Raw genomic sequence first — 15,097 nt, 5'->3', positions numbered from 1 at the left:
TCATTGCTGATGGACACCCCAACTGTTACAAGAGACATCTTGTCATGCTTTTTTGAGTTATAATACTAAACAAATTCTTCACAACAGCATTTGATATTAGACGTGTGGCTACAGTTCTAACCAACATGAAAAATATTTCAACATGGCACCTTTCAGGATATGCAAGTGATTTCTTTCGCATTTCATTGTAACACTTCACATCCATACCCATATCAGTTTTAACATACAATTTTAATTTGTTCCGTTCACTCACTTTTAAGAAAGTGCCTGAACTTTGACTAAATCTAGAGAGTTGTTCTTACCTGTGAGAAAACAGAAAGGAAGAAAAAATACTCAAGTATCACTGATGGAATTGCAAACTGATGCACACAAAACTGAGAGTCTGTTTATAGCCTTGGAATACTTTTGACTCCTAGATCAGGGGTCTCCAACCTTTTTATGCACATGATCACTTTTTGAACTTAAGGTCAACCCAGGATCTACCTCGCCCCTTCCCCGAGGCCCCACCCTGCTTACTCCATTCACCCCTCCCTCTGTCGCTCACTCTCCCCCACCCACTTCCATCGGGCTGGGGCAGGGGTTTGGGGTGCAGGCTCTGGGCTGGGACCAAGGGGTTCGGAGTGTGGGAGGGGGCTCCGGGCTGAGCCTGGTGCAGTAGTGAGGTGTCCTGCACTGGGAGGGAGTTTGGGTGCAGGTGTCATGTGGTCACACTGCATCTAATCTCATAGAATCCACTGGATATTTCATGAGTTTTACTTTTTATTAATGTCATTTGTGGTTTATAGATCCTAAATCCTTCAGGGATTGTCACAAATCACTGTAACATTCTCAATGGTGGGGTGTGCATTGGCTGAGCCTGGGGCAGGGGGTTGGGGTGCAGGAGTGTGGGGTACAAGCTCTGAGAGGGAGTATGGGTGCAGGAGGGGGATTCAGGCTGATGCAGAGTGTCGAGGTGCAGGAGAGGGTGAGAGGTGCACACTCTGGAAGGGAGTTTGGTGCAGGAGGGGGCTCTGGGCTGGTGCAGGGGATTGGGATGCAGGAGGGGGTGAAGGGTGTGGGCTCTGGGTGGGAGTTTGGGTGCAGGGGGGTTCTGGGTAGGGGTTTGGGATGTGGGACAGGGTGCAGGGTCTGAGAGGGAGCTTTGGGTTGGGGTGCAGGAGGGGGTGTGAGGTGCAGGCTCCAGCCAGGAGGTGCTTACCTCAGGCGGTTCCCGGTCAGCGGGGCTCAGGCAGGCTGCCTGCCGTAGCCCCACTCCGCTCCTGGAAGCGGCTGGCTGCTGGCATGTCTCTGTGTGCAGCCCCTGGGGTGGGGGAGACAGTGGGTTGCCGTGCACTGCCGGTGCCTGAAAGTGCTGCCCCCGCAGCTCCCATTGGCCAATGGAGCGGCATGGGGCCACGGCAGGCAGGCAGCCTCTGAGTCCTGCTGTACTGCTGGACTTTAGCAGTCCAGAGATCAAGATCGACTGGCTGAGGCTCCAGGATTGATCAGTCAATTACAATAGACAGGTTGGTGACCACTGTCCTAGTCGATGATGGCAAATGATGGAAAGCCAAATAATGGTGGCAAAAATGCCCAGTTCCATCACAGGAGCCCAGACATTTTCTTCTATCAGACTCAGACTTGACCATGATGATTGACGTGTACACGAATGGCTGTCTTTTGGCTTCTGGGTGGAGTTTATTGTGTTGGCTTTATAAATCAAAACCTTCTATGGCCTGGGACCTTCATATTTGAGATACCATTGCACTCATTTCTGTAGTGCTGCATTTTAGGTTAGTGGGCAGTGTTGAGTAGCATCCCCTTGACTGTAAAAAAAGAAGATAGTGGTTTCCTCATATTGTCTCAGAACTACGGAGGTACATTTTTTTCCATTAGTATTAAAAGGTGTAAAGAAGGTTGCCCTTCTTCTTCCACTTTCACCCCATGCAGTGAAAATGTAACCTTTCTGCTGTACTTAAGACACTCCGTACCAGTGGAGGGAGACAGGTCTTTGCCCTTTGTCCGTAAATAATTTAATCTTGTGCATGAGTTACTTTTTCTTTCACATTTCAGACCGCAGTGTTTTATTTTACAACGTGAAGCTAAAAGAGAGGCTGTGCCATCAGTGTCATAGGTCTGCCATTGATCCTCAAGATGTTGACAGCTCCGTTTTTTCTGAACAGTTTATGTGAAGTTTGCACACTCTAGCAGACGTTTCCAACCTCACGAATTCTGCTTACTGCTTCGCTGGATTTTAATGAAGCAAAAATGTTGAACAAGGTACTGGGTGGGCAGTGTCTTATCTCTTTTTTTAAAAACTAGTCTGTAAACACCCTTGATCTCCATTACCTCATCCATATATCCAATTTTGTTTATTAACGTTCACAGCAGTTTAACTGTAAAGAACGCAGATAACTCTTATTTCTAACTAGACTCCAAACACAGACAGCAAGCAAATAACAAAATGATTCTAATATATCTGTAACATCTCATGCAGAATTAGGAATTTCATACTCGTTTCCTTCATACTCATTTCTCAAGGGAATTACTCAGTGATCACTATTGAGTTTTTGCTACTAGAATTCAGATTCTCTGATTGAAGAAGAGGGCATGCCAACTTCAGTAATGGTAAGGTTAATAATGTATATTATTAGTTCAGTTTCAGAAACTGCAGAAAAAATGCCAGTATAGTGATTAGAATAGCTCCTTCACAGTCTTAGTTTTCTATTGTCCAGTTGGGAAATTTCTGTGTACTGAGACTTGGCATGTTATTGGGAATCAACGATTTCAGACGGACTTAGCTGTTGCTAAATTATTGCTGCCAGCAATAATTAGAGGATTTGCCTTTAAAAAAAAGAAAAAGTTAGAAGCTAAATAGAAACGTTTAAGCACAGTGTTAGTTTCGAGTGTCCAGGCATTCTTCTGTGCCAAAGAAAAATAAATCTTGTGCTCTTTTTGACATTTGAGAAGACAAAATACTTTCAGAAATTTTACAGTTACCTGGTTTTTTATTTTGCCTGTTTAATTTGTATGGTTTTTTTAATTGTCTGTGTTTACAAAGTACAAATCTCTACAAATACTTGCTGCCTGGAGTGTTTTACTTATAAAAGTATTTTGCTAGGTGAAAGGAGTGCAGGAAGTAATGGTAAACTGAAAGGGCTATCTAGAAAAAACTCAGATCCTTTATAAACTGTCTTCTGAGAAATCCTTAGAATGAAACTCACTTTTTCTCATTAAAATATATTTAGTTTGTCCTACCCCTGAATTTTTTCTTGGCTTTTATTAATATCTCTTCCTAATTTCTCCTCAATCACTTATTACTTTTCTTTTTCCATATTGTATAGTTCTTGAGCTTTAGTACTAGTTTGTCTTTTTAGAGAGCCTCCTCTAAAATACTTTTAAAGAGTTTATTGTTTCATGATTTATATGCTATGAAATCCATATGGTACATATTTATGGCTGCTTTCTGGAGGGAGAGTTTCATTTTTGATGTCTAGTGTGGTATTGAATAAGTCTTGTGCTTTCTATAGAATATTTTAAATTTAAAATAAAAGGATTAAATTTGTAAATGTTGTTCCTCAACTACTTATAAAATTGATCTGTACAAAAGTTTGAATTACAGAAGCGATTATAAAGAAGTTCAACCATTTAACCTTATAAATGAATTTGGTCTTTCTTCTGTAGGTTTTCAGATACTTTTGACTTAGTGTAATATTTGTTGAAGAAAGCAGTTCATTTTGAAATCCTTATAAACAATACATTTATTTGACACAAAGCTTTCAAAATATAGAAACCTATTTTTGGGAGGTTTTACCTATTCAGCCTCTATAAAGACAATTGTCATTCATGCAACTAAGCATTCACCAAGAGGAAAACCAACATTAACTTAAGGACAGTGGAATTGAGAGTGGATGTTTGTCATCAGCACTGAAGCAGGTTAACCTTAAATAGAAATATGCAAGATTCTAGTATGATTGCCGACATTTACATGGTATGTATCAAGAGGCTTCCATAAAGTAAGCAAATTTATACAGGTAAAAAATATCCACAAGAGAGAGGTGATAAATGTCTTCGGCACTTATGAGCCACTGTGGCCCCATTCCTCCTCCCCCCTCAAAAAACCCCAAGAAGGGATGGGAGATAAACTTTGGCACATAAAACAGGACTAAATCTTATTTTTCCTTGCACAAGATGATAGCAAAGATTGGTAGCAAGCCAGCCATCAGTATCCATGTAGATCCCAAAAACTGGGATCAACTTTACAAAATATATCTTGAATTGTTTTTTTAATATATTATTGAAAGGTGCAATGAAGCTTTCATACAAGAAAATGTGCGTCAAAGGAAACATTTGTCTTTTTTTAATGAAGACTTTCAATAGTATTCCATTTCATTTCAGGACTTTTTTCTAGATCTAAACTGTTTGTAGCGTGCTAGTGCAATCATCTTCTCAAACTGGAAAGTGTACTTCCTGCTTGAAGTGTAGACATATCCTTAGCAGGTACTGAAAATTCAGAAGAACGGGACCTAGAATGTGTATGGATCAATGTGCTAACTGATAAATCACAAGACAGATAAATGTCCACATGACATAATGGAAGAGGATGAGCAGCTACTTAAACATCTATTTGTAATGTATAGGATGAAAAAACATGTTATGTGGGATTTCAGTATGGGAAACACATGCTAGAGGTCTCATGCTGCCACTGGTGAAATGTCCTTAGAATTTCTAAAAATCACACATAACTTTCTAATACAAAAACATTGCACTCAACTTGGGGTAATTCTGCATTAGACTTTATTCTGATGGATAAAGATTAATTGATCACTGAACTAAAAACTGATGGTTCCATTTGTGCAAGTGATCATTGTATTAGCTGCATGTTCAGCGTTTGCTATCAGCTTAAATATAGCCAGAGCATGAGAACTTAAACACTCTGAAGATTACGCAGAACTTCCCTCCTGGCTACATTCCCAACAATGCCTGAAATCATGAAAACCACTATGTACCACAAGTGACCACCTCATGTCTCTGGATCTGGCCAGGGAATGGCAAAGTGTCTGGACTTCATCTACCCTTCGAAACAAGCACATTATTACTAACCCAAGAAGCTACCCTCCTGGTTTCAACCTGCCACACAGACTTTGGACTGCATTGAATCACACCTGAACAAACCATGAACAATGTGGCTACTTGAGCCAAAAGTGGAAAATCAAAGAACTCCCCTTCGTGTGACTTCTGTGAGAGCAGTCAGATCATTGAACACATAATGCTGTGCCCCAGATTTAGATTCAAAGGTGAATTGGAAAATGTCCAGTGTCACAAGGGAGGCCTTGGAAATGTCTTATGGGCCTACAACTGTATGTATAGAATGTTACTCTTCAAATGCGCAAGAGAGATTAGATACCCAACAAAATATGCTCTTTGAGTTATGAAAGAAGGCTTCTTTGGTTAAAAAAACATTCTGGTGAAAAGGTGTGGTGAAAGGTACCAATACAAAATAAAATAATTTTGAAAAATAGAAAAACTGGAGAAGCTGATAGCCATGCATACCAAGCAGTTAGAAAATAATTGGTAAGGGAAGCTAAAGGTGTCGATAAAAATCTATGATCCTTAGAATTAAGGACAACAAGGACTGTGTGTGTGTATCAAACAAAATCCTGTCTGTTATAGGTCCGATATTAGACAAGGATGGTATAATTATCAATCATGATACAGAAAAGGCATAAGTAGTCAATAAATATTTCTGTTTTGATTCAGAAAGAGGTAGGATGGTGTATTATATTTTACAGTGTTGATGAAATAATTTCAATCCCATCAGTAATGAGGAAGGATGTTAAACAGCAGCTATTAAACATTTTTAAATCTGCAATAATGGCAACCATGGGTAGTAAGACAATTGGCCAGGGAGTTCTCTGAATCATTAATGTTGATTTTAAACAGATCATGGAACACTGGGAAAGGTCCAGAGGACTGTAAAAAAGTGAATGTGCCAATATTCAAAAAGTCTAAAAGGGGTGACTCAGGTAACTATAGGCCAATTAGTCTGTCATTGATCTGCAGGAAAATCATGGAAAGGTTGATATGAGATGCAATCAGTAAAGACATAAAGAGTGGCAGCATAATTGATGCCAATCAACGTGGTTTTATGGAAAATAGGTTTTATCAAAGAACGTATCTTTTTTGTTGCAATGAAGTTTGGTTAATAAAGGTAACTCGGTTGACATAATAAACTTCTGTAAGGCATTTTTACTTATGCACACTTATGATTAAAAAATAGCACTATACAAAATCAGTGCAGCCCATATCAAATATATTAAAAACTGGTCATAAGAAGCAATTGTAGATGGGAAATTGTCATCCAATGGAGATATATCTAGTGGGGTCCCGTAGGCATCTGTTCTTGTCCCAGTGTTAGTCAATATTTTCATCAAGGACCGGAAGGAAATATGAACTTCTTGTTGGTAAAACTTGTAGATGACAAAAAAATTGTGGAGTGACTAAAAAATGATGGGAACAAGTCAGTTATACAGATTGACATGAATTGCTTGGTAAGGTGTCTTATTTGAACAACATGCATTTTAATACACCCAAATGCAAGATAATTAATCTAGGAACAAAGAATGTAGATATCATTTATAAGATGGAAAATTGTATCCTGGAAGTTGGTGACTCTGAAAAGGATTTAAGGGCCATGGTAGATAACCAATTGAACATCAGCTCATGCTCTAGCTAAGATAATGTATGCAATCCTTGGATATATAAGCAGGGAAATATAAAGTATTATTATTTATTTAAATTACTGTATTGTGTAGGAATCCTAGTCATATCCCTGGACCCTGTCCAGTTTTGGTCCACCCATTACAGAAGGGATGTGGACAAATTGGAGAGAGTCCAGCGGAAGACAATGGAAGTGATTAGGGGGCTGGGGCATGTGACTTACGAGGAGAGGCTGAGGGAACTGGGGTTATTTAGTCTGCAGAAGAGAAGAGTGAGGGGGGATTTGATAGCAGCCTTCAGCTACCTGAAGGGGGGTTCTAAAGAGGATGGAGCTAGGCTGTTCTCAGTGCTGGCAGATGACAGAACAAGAAGCAATGGTCTCAAGTTGCAGTGGGGGAGATGTAGGTTGGGTATTAGGAAACACTATTTGACTAGAGGGTGGGGAAGCACTGGAATGGGTTACCTAGGGAGGTGGTGGAATTTCCATCCTTAGAGGTTTTTAAGGCCCGGCTTGACAAAGCCCTGGCTGGGATGATTTCGTTGGTGTTGGTCCTGCTTTGAGGATCTCCTGAGGTTTCTTCCAACCCTAATATTCTATGATTCTGTTATGTTAGGTGTTATACAAACAGAATAAAAAGATTATTTCTGCCTCAAGGGCTTATCATCTAAGTATAAAATGAGACAGTAGATAGGTACAGACAGTCTAGGTAAAGAGTATAAGGAAACAATGAGAATATTGGTCAGCATGGTTAGCAATGGCCTCCACATACCACGGTCTAACTGTTGTCAAGTTTTTTTTTTGACATTGTGGAAAAGAAGTGTTTTAAGGAGTGTTTTGAAGTAGAATGAAATATCTTTGCAGAGGTTTATGGGAAACTCCTCCCAAGAATGAGGGGCAGCATGGGAGGAAGTGTGAAGGTGCTCGTTTGAAAAACTATTAAGTGGGTGGTGAGGTAGGAGTTGATATCTTGATAGTAAATGAGAGATGGTGGGTAGGGTGGGGATTGGCCATAAATGGCTTTGCAAGTGAAGGCAAGTTGCTTATATTTGATGTGATATAGAAGGGGAAGCCAGTAGAGGGTTTGCAAAGAGAGGGCTGATACGGTCAAAGTGATGGGCTAGGAAAATTATCTTTGCAGGATTTTGAATGGATATAAGTGGAGCAAGATTGCATTTGTCAAGGGCAGAGAAAAGGATGTTGCTATAATTGAAAGGTGAGATGGTGAGAGCCTGGATACAAGTTTTAGCTGTGTGAATGATGGGAAAGGCTGGGTCTTACAGATGTTGTACTGAAAGAATTAGCAAGATTTAAATATACCTGGATGTGAGAACCTCGAGAAGGTCCGAGTTGAAGATGACACCAGGCTGAATGACAGGCAGGATGGTTGTATCAACAGTGATCAAGAAAGGAGGTGGCAGGAACGGCATGGAGGGAAAGACTGAGCTCTGTTTAGCCACGTTGAGCTTGCGCTGATGGCTAGACATCCATGAGTCTGGAATAGAGAGATGGATCTGTGAGTCCTCAGAATAGAGAGGGTAGTTAAATTTGTTTGTGGATGAGATTACCCAGAGGGAGGTGATATTGCCTCTGTGTACAGCATCACCATTACGAAAATACTGTGTACAAGTCCAGAGTTTGCACTTCAAAAAGAATGGTGACAGGATTTTGGAAGGTGTTCAGAGAAGAGCTACAAAAATTATCTGTAATCTGGAAAACATGCCATATAGTGAGAGATTTAAGAAACTCCATCTATTTAATTTATCCATGACAAAATTAAGGTGTGAATTTTTTTTCAGTCTGTAAATACCTACATGGGGAAGAGATTTCTGATGCTAGATGGTACTTTAATGTAGCAGAAAAAAAGCATGGGATCTAATAGGTGGATAATTTTAGGCAGAATTTTTTAACAGTGAGGTTAATTACCCATTGGAATAATTTAGCAAAGAATGTGGTGGATTTTCCATTATTTGAAGTTTTTACATCAAGACTGGATCTCTTTTCTAAAGGTTATTCTAAAGGTTAAACAAGTTATGGGCTTGATGCAGAAATTATTGGATGAGGTTCTTTGACATATGTTATGCAGGAAGTTAGATTAAAATGATCATGATGGCCCCTTCTGGCCTTAAAATCTGACTCCAAAACTGAAATGGAAGATTATATATTTGATGATATATGATATAAAAGATTATATAAACGATGAGCCCAAAAGCCATCAGGCAAAGCACCCCACTGAACAAAGAGAACCAAGTCCCAATTAATCAAAAGAATAAAAAGAAATAGGTGTTTACAAATATTAAAATAAAAAGCAAAAACAAAAGAGTGCTTAAAAATGGTGGCAGTGAAACTTAACATGCACTTTACAACATGCTCTAAAAGCAGCCAAGAAGGTACAATCCTATGGATGTCCTTTAGGAGGCGGTTTCACATCCAAGGACTGTCTAAGTTCTGATTTGCCATGTTGCAATCTTGAATTTTTTATTCCCTTCACAGGGGAAAAAAAAAGATCATGTTTTCTGGAAGGTTTAATAAATTAACAAATTCTTTTCCAGCAATGTGGACATATATGTTTGATCTGTGGTGGTAGATGGTATCTTCTCTAGATTTTTAAATGTTCCACTGACTTCTTTGTTCTGTCTTCTTTTCTTTATAGCTCGTAGAGAGCATGGAATCTTACTAAGAAGCTGAAAAATGTGTGTATTTGCTTAAAAAATGTGGTGAAGCACCTCAGGCTTTGTGAGCATATTCTAAAAATCTAACAGAATGAAAATAAAATAAATAAACCAGGAACAGCCTCTTCTGTTGACATCAACGAGTTTCTATTTAGTCTGATGTTTTGAAGACCAAACTAACTGGGTGGTGATAGGATCTTGTAAGAAGAGAATAGCCAACTTTTATAAAATGATCAATCTGAGACTGTTCTGCAATAATTAGATGCTTCGTGTGAGTGCCCTGTGAGAGAGTTGAAACACGTGGTGGGAGAAGAAACCAATCTAGAGGAGTATTGATTCATCTAAATGCCATATTCCATAGAAGTATAGTGTAAAGAACAGGACCATATCAGGGATTCTAAGAGGGACTGTTATCTATGAATTATTTGACAGCTGCTGTATTGTTTTTGGAGGAAATTACTGCTTTGAGAATTGAATCAAATCCAAATAAAACTCAAAGGTGCTTTTTTTCCTTTCTGAATCTTCATTTCCTAATATTTGATGCCATTAGTTACTTTTAGGATGAACTGAGATTATGAAGACTATATTGGACATTTGTCCACATTAATAGTGCTTTTAAAACTGGGTCTTCTCTGAAAGCAAATAGACACCATAATAATCTCATACATTTCTGCAAATCTTTAAATCTTGAAGGATCACGATATAATTTTACAAATTAAACTGGATATATGAGCTATTTACTATCTCATGTGAAATGTGGTAACAATTTATGACAGTGAAGCATATTATATCTAATTGAAACTACAGGGGGAATTTATGAAGTGTGAACATAATTGCTAAAGTTTTAATTTGGCCAAAATGGAGGGTCTAATACCATTAGTAGCAGTAATGGGAAGTAGAGTTACTTAGGAGACTTAATCACTGGAAGTGGCACTTTGGTTTTATCTATCAGCTGATCGTGGTGAGGGTGGTCTGGTATAGTGGTCAGAACAGGCGTCAGACTTAGTGGTTGGAGCTGGCGTCATGAGCCAAGGGCTAGTGTCAGTAGTTGGAAGCTGGAGCCAAAGATCAAGCTGGAGGTCAGAAGCTAGATACCAGAGCCAGCGGTCAAGCCAGAGTCAGTAGTCAGAAGCTGGAGCCAGTGTTTAAATTGGAGGTCAGGAACTGGAATGAGCAGAGTAGCAGACAAGAAAGAGGCAAGTCTGGGTGAAAGGCAGGAGTTAGCTGGAGTAAAGTAACACAGAAGCAGGAAAAACAGTCGGCATGAGCATTGAGCAGCCTGCGAGCTGCTGGTCCCTCCAGCGAACCATGTAGCTTGGCCAGTCGGGTAGCCTGCAGCAGACCAGCTGTACTGATGAGGCTGCTTGGAGATTAGCTGTGCTGCAGGCCCTGATTCCAGACATTATCTGTCTGAAAGATGGAATTTGTAATTGGCAAGTTGTCTCCTAACACAGCTCTCAGGACTTGGAGGTAAAGGTCCTGTTTATGAAATCATGAACACCTAGCATTTTCAGCACCTTGGATATCCTTCGTTATTTTTTATCAAAGTACTAATTTGGTCCAGTTGTGTTCAGCTTGAGATCTTACTGAATGAATTAGCAAGATACATATTCTTTAACGAATCGAAAGAAAAGTTGGAGGCCTGCAGAGCAAGAAAAAATGTTCCCTGGCATAACTTTGTCTGAGCGTCACAGCTGGTCCTGGAGAATAGCCAGAGATAATTTTTTATTATTTATTTCATATTTTTTTGCAGTGAAAATGATTTGAGGATACTTATATTAAGTATGTCTGTTATTCTTTGAAACTCAGTGTTCTTGTTTAACATATTTAAAACAAGCCAATGGGTGAGGATTCAGATGTGGAAGTTATGTTGGCAGGGATTATTTGTGCAATAAAAATAACACAGTAATACAAAGAAGAAATGCAGTGAACAAAGATAAGGTTATAATTTGATTTATTCTTTGCATGTTTATCTGAAAGAATATTCTTTGTAATAAAAATGCATTTTGTCAGTAATGCTGTGCTGTCAGGGATTCATTTCTAAAGAAGGGTGTGGCAGGGCAGACTCAGTCCTACATATATGTAGCCCCACAAACAGTTCAGAGACCTTTGGGTAAAACAATATATTTACACTGTTCTTTTCCACCAACTTTTCAGACTGTCACCTCATACCAACAATAACATGGAGCCCTCAGCTCTTGAGCCAAGGAGGGGAGAAATCTCTCATGGCTCTGTCTGCAAGCCTAGCTCTCCTTCTCTATCACTCAACTCTCACTTTCCTCTTCCTGGTCGCACTTCCTGTGACTTTTGCACCATCTATGCAAATGAGTTAATTAGCCTTTTAACTCCATCCAGCCTATCCCAATCTATCAATTGGGATCAGTTCCCATGGTCAGATGTGCTCTGGGGCAACTACCTGGAGTTGCAGCAATCAGAGTGTTGGATCAGGTGCTGTTGCCCAGCACTAGGTCACAAATATTTATCAAATATTACATATTTTTATTTAAATAAATCTTAGCAGTATATCCATTCTGTCTCTCATTAGTTGTCATCTGTGCCATATGGCAAATGACTTACCAGCTTTAATAATGAGTTAAAGTGGTTTCATGTATACAAACCATTCAAGCAGTGTCAGATAAGACATGAGATCTAAGCCATTTGGTTGTTATAGCCAGTGGTTCATTATAGGGAAAGATCTCCGCTGTGGGGAGGTTGGGTGGCTGACACCTCAAGCCCTGCAGCAGAACAGAGGACTCCTCTGGCACTGGGGCCAGAGGAGAAGTCTGCCCTGGTTGAGGCCTTGGGATTGGAGGAGCTGTTGCTCTGTCTCACCCCCGCCCCACACCCCGGGGGCCGGAGGGTGTGTCAGAGTTCTGTTCTCCTCCCCACTTCCCCTGTCCCCACCCCACCTTGCCGCTTGCAGCTCTGGAGCCAGAGGAGCTGTCAGCCGCCTCCTCCTCAATGGCAGGGCTGGAGGTGGGATCGAGGGACTAGGTTTGCTATTGTGAAGGGCATTATAGTGAGGGTATAGTATGAATTTGCTATTCTGAATTTTAAGATGACATTCTAGTTATATAGTCCTCTAACAGCATAATGTGTAACCCTAGTATTTGAGGTTTCCAGTTCTTTCAAAGTGCAGTTTGTTATCTGATGAGACTGGTGGGGGTGGGGATGTAGCAAGGGCAATAAATTTTCTTAGCAAGTCATTGTGTGAATTAGTCTAATGAGGTCTATGAAGTCTTAGTCGTAAGTGCGTAAAAAAACAAAAGGTTTATAATTCATAATTTGAATCTTGTTGGGTTTTTTGGTACCCAACATCAGAAAAGGGAATTAACCTATTATATTTACATCACTGGTTCTATTACAGGAAATGAATTATTTTAATGTGTTTTCATGCACAAACTGCGCTAAGCATATAACTATCCAGAAAAAAAGATCTCTTGCCCTGAAGAGCTTACAACCTAAGAGGGCAAAATATAGACACAAGATGGAGAAAAGGGACTCAACATGAACCAAAATAATAAAAGTGATTTTTAGCACGACTTATAGTTCTGTGCTTTTTTCCCCACCTGTACATTACAGTGTAAAGAAGAGCCATGTCATATGTAAACATGATTGCCATTGGCTGAATTAGGAGAGTTGTTGGTGAGCAGTTCACAGGTGAGTCCCATCCACTCCTCAGAATGACAGCAAATAGAAGTTGGGGGGCGTTAGTTGAAGAAAATTGGTGTGAATCTTCATTTTAATATATTAAAATTGTCAGTAACACAATGCAAATTAATGTTGAGAAAGAGGGAAATCAAAGGTATTGGAATGTAGCTGCACTTAGATTGGGTTAAGCATTGGAAAATATTACTTGTTTCTTAGATATGGCCATTTTTGAAACGATTACCTTCTCTTTCTTTCATACCTCTCTTCCCCTTCATGCTATCCATTAATGTCATAGCCAGGTACTTGTTGAACTTGTACTTGATCTATTCAGGATTCAATAAACTTCGTAAAAGTCTACCATCAATACCACTCTTTGGGTTTGTAGCCATGGAAGCAACACAACTCCCGTTTTGGAGTCTTGTTTGGCAGTCATGAATTTGCCTTCCAACCTGGATCTTCTACGTAGTGTAGCAGAGAGCTCTTTCTACCTAAATTATCAGTACCTGAATTATTGTTTTATTTATTCATGAATAACTAATATATACTTTGAAGTTATAATATGCGCTATTGAGTTTCATATGTGGTATCCTTATCTATCCTATCTATCTCATTTGAAAACAGCTGGACCACTGTTGCTCAAACTTTCTAAATACTATACGTTTTAGGCACAGGTCATACCTAGAAAATTTCAGTCAGAAAGCTGAAAGTTAATAAATTGGCAAAATCTGTTAGTATATTCAACTTTGTAGCTCTCAAGTGGGCAAGAATTCCATGTTTTGAATCAAAGGTCTTGCACAAGGAAATTAACCTTTCCAAGTTTTCAAACATCTTTGTGGATTGCTAGATAGCCAGCACATGATGATTTGCCTACTTGTAGAAGGGCCTTAAAAACTTCCAAACTCATTGCTCAGTTTGTCAAAAAAGATCATTAAGCCCTGTGCATAATTTCACACAACTGACCTACAATATTTTATCATTTTGTTTGTAAGAATTGAAGTTAGTGTCCTGATAAAATGGCCTTTGAGTTCCTTTTATGAATGGCCCAGAATGATTAAGTCCAAGCAGAAGAACTAGTTCATGTTTCATCTGCTTTTCAGAGAATTTTGGTGTCATCTTTGAAGCTGTTAAAAGTTTAGCATTACACTGCTTATCTGGATCATTGTCAATTGCATCAACCAGAGGAATAAGTGAAGTTCGTGCTTTAATTGTGGCGTCCGACCCTTTTTTTGCAATGGCAAAGGAGTTTGTTTTTTCTTCGACTATTATTGATCTTTTATGCTGGCATGAGCTCAAATCTCAAATATATCTTTAAGTCTTTACACTCAAATTCACAAATGTGATGTAAATAGACCTGTCATAAGTCAAAGACCTTTAAAATGTTATGTTCAGAGGAACCTGTTAATTAGGAAAATAGATAAGCTTTTAGGCCCAGATTTTTAAAGGTATTTAGGCATTCCTGTGCTAAGCATTGCAAAATCTAACTGATTTAGGAGACCATCTCATTTTCAGAATTCCTAAATGTTTAAATCCTGTCAACTGTCCATGGAATTTTTGGCTCCTAAATGCCTAAATCCCTTTTGAAAATGATTTAGGCTCCTAAATCAGTTAGACAAGGCAATATTGAGCATAGCAACACCTAAATAGCTTTAAAAATCTGGGTGTTAGTGTCCTTTCAGTTGTATGGTCTGGGTCGGTCTGTCTCATCACACACAACACCCAGATGGATAAGTCAGCAGTATCCTTAAAGCATATTTCCACCAGAAATATGTCTTTCTCTCTCTTAATAGCTCACTCAGCTAGTAAAGATGGAGAAGATACCAACAGCAGATAAATGCAAGGCTACTTCTTGGTCTTTTACCAACAGATAGCTAGTCTTTGTTTAATTCATTCTTCTCCTTAGCAATTTTGCCTTTTGCTCTCTGAGGTACTGCTATCCTTCTAGTCTTTAGTTCCTCTGTTATATCTATAATAAAGATACAAGTGAAAAATGCATGCGTAAACTTGCAACTTCTCTTCATGTCAACCTTCCTTGACATTTAACTCCTCTCCCACAAGAGAGCACCTGAAATATAGTTTT

General features: G+C 39.3%; 1 protein-coding gene across 5 annotated transcripts in view; it reads left to right on the top strand.

Moving 5' to 3' along the window:
* ZNF438 (zinc finger protein 438) overlaps positions 1–15,097 on the top strand; it is a 100,039-nt gene that overhangs the window by 33,624 nt on the left and 51,318 nt on the right. Inside the window, exon 4 of one of the 5 annotated variants that reach the window (XM_073334394.1) lies at positions 2,053–2,259. The exons of 3 other annotated variants lie outside the window; for them this stretch is intronic. The gene's annotated coding sequence lies outside the window, so the exon portion shown is untranslated. Of the gene's footprint in view, positions 1–2,052; positions 2,260–12,161; positions 13,030–15,097 lie in introns of those variants that run through there. One more of the 5 variants, XM_073334396.1, reaches the window with a different exon arrangement.

This window comes from Lepidochelys kempii, chromosome 2 (genome assembly GCF_965140265.1).
Source record: "Lepidochelys kempii isolate rLepKem1 chromosome 2, rLepKem1.hap2, whole genome shotgun sequence".
NCBI classification, from domain to species: domain Eukaryota; kingdom Metazoa; phylum Chordata; order Testudines; family Cheloniidae; genus Lepidochelys; species Lepidochelys kempii.
This window is presented reverse-complemented; position numbering and strand designations above follow the sequence as displayed.